Consider the following 4,527-nt stretch of genomic DNA (forward strand, 5'->3'; position numbering starts at 1 on the left):
GCTAAATGATAGTCGAAGGACAATCCACTGTATTCATCAAAACGACGAGAACAGAAGGACAAGCCCAACGTATCATCGATTTCTTTTTCTAGATAAAGATTTGATTGTTTGCTAGCTAACTAGCATATTTCAATAGTTAAATAAATTAGAGTCGTGGAAAAAAAAATAGTTAAAGAAATTGATGATGATTGCAAGGAAATAGACCAAAGGGAAGATAACAATGGTAGCATTCCCTACATGGTTAAGAACTTTTAGATACTCCATGCCAATATATTACATTTTTTTTTTGGAGAATGTGCCAATATATTAGATTAAACGAATATTGATCATTTACACAATTTGAGCTTAAAAATTTCTCACTTATTCCATTAAGAGTTTTTAAGTCTCATTTACCCAATCTAATATTTATTGACAGTTTTGACCTCATTTTAATTAATAAATTACACTCATATATATATATATATATATATATATATATATATATATATATATCTCACACACATCTACCTCCTCACCCAGACCATCGTCGTCGAGCCCTAGGCCTCGTAGCTTCTATCACCGCAGGCTACCAATGGGCATTTCTTAGCCATCACCGCTGCCTACTCTATCGTCGAGCCCTAGGCCTCTATCATCTGCGGCTTTGTCGTTCTCGTCTTATGCAAAAAACTCGGCAACTTCTCGATCTCGTAATTGGATTGGACGACGCGTTGGGGTCGTAGATGGAGAGGAAGGAGAGTCCGGAGATGGCGGCGAGGAGGTAGGATTCGGGTCAGGCCTGGAAGGCGAGGCGGGAGTTGTTGGTGGTGTCGACGTTGAACCAGAGGATGGGGACTTGTGGCGGAGGTCGAGGAGGGTGATGCGGCCCTGGCAGTCGCCGGCGATGAGGAGGAAGTGGCAGTTGGAAGGATTGGTAGAGAGGAAGTCCTGGCCGAGGGGGTGGAAGGTTGAAGTTTGCTTTGATTTGGTGCCTAGAACATTTTCTGGGTGGCCAATTTTTTTTTTTTTTTTGGTATACTGTGAGCTCTGAGAATGGGGATTGGTTGTGAGCTCTGAGAATGGGGAAGGAAAACAAAAGTGAACATGTAGAATTGAACATATAAATTGATCAATTGTGTCTGTAGTGTATTCATTTTGGTTTTGGGAGTTTATGCAATTCACTGGAGGGCAATAATATGATTATTGGGGGGTAATAATATGATTATTGGGAGCAATAATATAATTATTGGGAGGCAATAACATGGTCATTGGGAGGAAATAATATGATTATTGGGAGGCAATAAAAAGAGTATTGTGGGGCAATAATATGATTATTAGATATTATTAGGGGGCAATAAACTCGGATGTCGGAATCCGGTTACCGGTCCGATGGCCGGATTCCCATCACCGGAGTCCAACAAGGTCTCCGATGACTTCTCTCTCTGAGTGACAAAGAATGAGAAGGCAAAATTGTCCTAAAAATAATTAAAAAGTAATTAAAAAAATACTTAATTGGGTATTATGGCAATATATATATATATAAAATATTGTGTAAGTGGGCAATCTCTTAGAGTGTTTGGGTAAGTGGGGTTAATTAACCCCAAAATTGGGTAAATGATCATTTTCCCTAGATTAAATAGTGTACCAAGTAAAAATGTTACCAACGATTTTGATAACGCAAAATACAGATCACTTAAGAATGTTGACCGTATCTAGTATTACTTGGTGTACACTAATTGATGCCATCCACAGGGCCATTAACAGATAATATAACTACTAATTAGACATGTAGGCTTTGTTATATGTTTGCTCTGTTCAATAATAATTGAGTTGAGCATATGTTAAAGAGATGTTAAACCAATTTCAGATCCCTTATTAATCCATGTTTCCAAACACACAGGGTCCAATAAAACTTAGGAACTTGATTACCAAACGAATTTGAATTTTTGAGAACTTTTTTAATACATAATTAAATAATTCATGGAGGGAAGATGAGGGAGTTAGGGGGAGTTGGCTAGTGGAGACAAAGAAGCAGATACTAAAGTTCACATTCTCTTCTTTGGAGGGCAGATGATCTGCCTTCTTCTCTTTTTTCTCTCTTTTCTCTTAATTGTCTTTTTAACACTAAACTACTCAATAGGCTTTATGTTTGTTATAGAAAATGAGCTCAATAGGGATCAATTTACAAAGCAAAGATGGTCACATTAACCTATATAGGTCTTTAAAAAAACACTAGCTTAACCAGCAAGCCAGGACAACCTTCAGCCATGCACATTCCTTGTCCCTTCACGTTACTCCCTCATAGTCATATTCTGAACCCTAAAAAATTTATAAGATTTCTGAAATGATTATGCATTAAACTTTTGATTGTTTAATTCATTAGAAATGTATTAATTATTATATGGGGTATGTAAAGTGAGCGAGTGATTGCTTTCCCACCACCCCATCAGACAAGATATAAAATCACCATCTACTCCTTTCATGTATCTTGTTGGCGACACGCTTTCTTTTGATTACATACCTCACGTGAGAAAATGAATTTAACATGAATAGAGAGATGATTTGTGGTAAATGATTTTGCAAACTATTTTAAAATAATTTTTTATATTTACGGGGCTGGTGAAAACCGTGAAATCACTCTTTCTTCTAGTGGAATCAGGAGCGAGGGTAGACAACTGTTCTCAGTCAAATTTTTATGTCTTCTATAAAGTTATGAGAGAGCAGTTTGTCCGTAAAATGCATTTGAAAATCCACAGATGGACCAAAATAACAGGTGAGTTTTGTGGTTAGGTTAGAATATGCCTCTTAATGCTAGTCTCGGCCCCATAAAATAATACTACTTTATCTCTAGTCTTTCTCATGTTTATTCTCATTATATTTCTCAATGTTTCGAGAATTACTACTATTCCGATTTTAGATTGTAAAATGTCTAAAATTACACACGCAACATTTATAATGAACTTAATTTGAAATTCGCTATTTCTATTGAAACTCGAGGCAATACATAGGAAGCAAAGAGGGAGAGATTAAAGCAAAGAATGAAATGGAAGGGAGGCAAAGATAGACATGAGGTTTGAAACTTATAAAAAGTCTTAAAAGTCGTAGGAGGGTTCGATGTCGATGAGGTGGTTTGAAGAAATTGTTTCAAAGACTTTTGAACTAATCCAAGACTACGTCTCTCAAAAGCAAAGACATGACCCCAACTTTATGAAACATGCAATCAACTAATTTCCGCACCCAACGCCTTACTATTTAGTATCAACCCACCACCACACATGGCTTCTTCATGGATTTGTAATTATTTTGGAATCAAAAATTACAATGCCAAATGTGATCTCAATGTTACCACTTTAGGATCATTTACAAACACTATTTATGTCATTACGTGAGTTTAATCATTCCATTAGTTCTAGTCTTTGAGATGTGCCCATGAATTGATTCAAACTAATGATGAATAAGATAAGATACAAAATATTGCTGACATAATTTGTTTTTGGTATGAACTCAAAAATCATATTTTATAATTCGTGGTTATAAGGAGTGTCCGTGAAAGCAAACGCTTCACTATAATTTTTATTCTTTCAATCCTATATGATTATGTGTTTACTTTTATCATTAAAAATATAAAGACAAAATATTCGACAAATTACCTAAAAGGTCTTGTAATAAAAATAATTGCAAAGAAAAACAAGCGAGGCTCATTGATCAACGACAGGTGTATTACTACTTCCAACATTCATTTCTGGTTTGGGTCAATCTTGAATCTTCGATGCATATTGCACAAGACATGTTGAGATGTCCCAGGACAAACACCTTTATTATTCATGCTGTTTGTTCCAACATTCCAACAATTTGGTCTTTTTTATACGTCTTAGGTATTTATGATCTGACCTCGGACTGGGATATTTGCCCCGAGTCATAGGTTGTTCATATATTCAAATTAACTAAGTGGATTTCTGAGAAGATGCATCAAATTTTTTCGTTGCCTCACAGAGACGTGTAGTGCAAGGTCGAGGTGGGTTCAGCCCCCAAATTCCAAATTTGCCTCCCACTTCAAATGTTGGGATGAATTTGGCATGTAAATGATATAGTTTTGTTGGTTTATTTGTAGTGAATTAATTAGAAAATTGAAAGAGAAATATTGGGGGGGGGGGGAGACAAGTAGGCAAGCTTGATCCTGAAGAAAGGAAGGAAGATTTGGAATCAGAAGGGTAAAAGATAAGGTTGTTCCCCCAATGTTGCTTCGGTCTGGCTCAGCCTCCCCGTCCCTAGCTAGCTAGTGGCTCTTCTGCCCTTCTGGCATATCTTTCTCTTCCTCCAATGACATTGATCTTCTTCATGCACTTTGTGTACAACTCAAGCCTAGGTATATATGTATTTTTATACATATGCTACTCTCACTTTTTGGTCTATTTCGGTTCCTCCAGCCTAGCTTAATTAGCTAAAGACATTGAAAGAGAATCTGAGGTGCCCTAGCTTTGCTTTGGCCTTGGATTCTGGTTGATTAGGACCAACCTAAGCTCCCCAACATGTTAATTAGTGCTGCCCCCC

Source organism: Rosa chinensis, chromosome 4, assembly GCF_002994745.2.
Source record: "Rosa chinensis cultivar Old Blush chromosome 4, RchiOBHm-V2, whole genome shotgun sequence".
NCBI classification, from domain to species: domain Eukaryota; kingdom Viridiplantae; phylum Streptophyta; class Magnoliopsida; order Rosales; family Rosaceae; genus Rosa; species Rosa chinensis.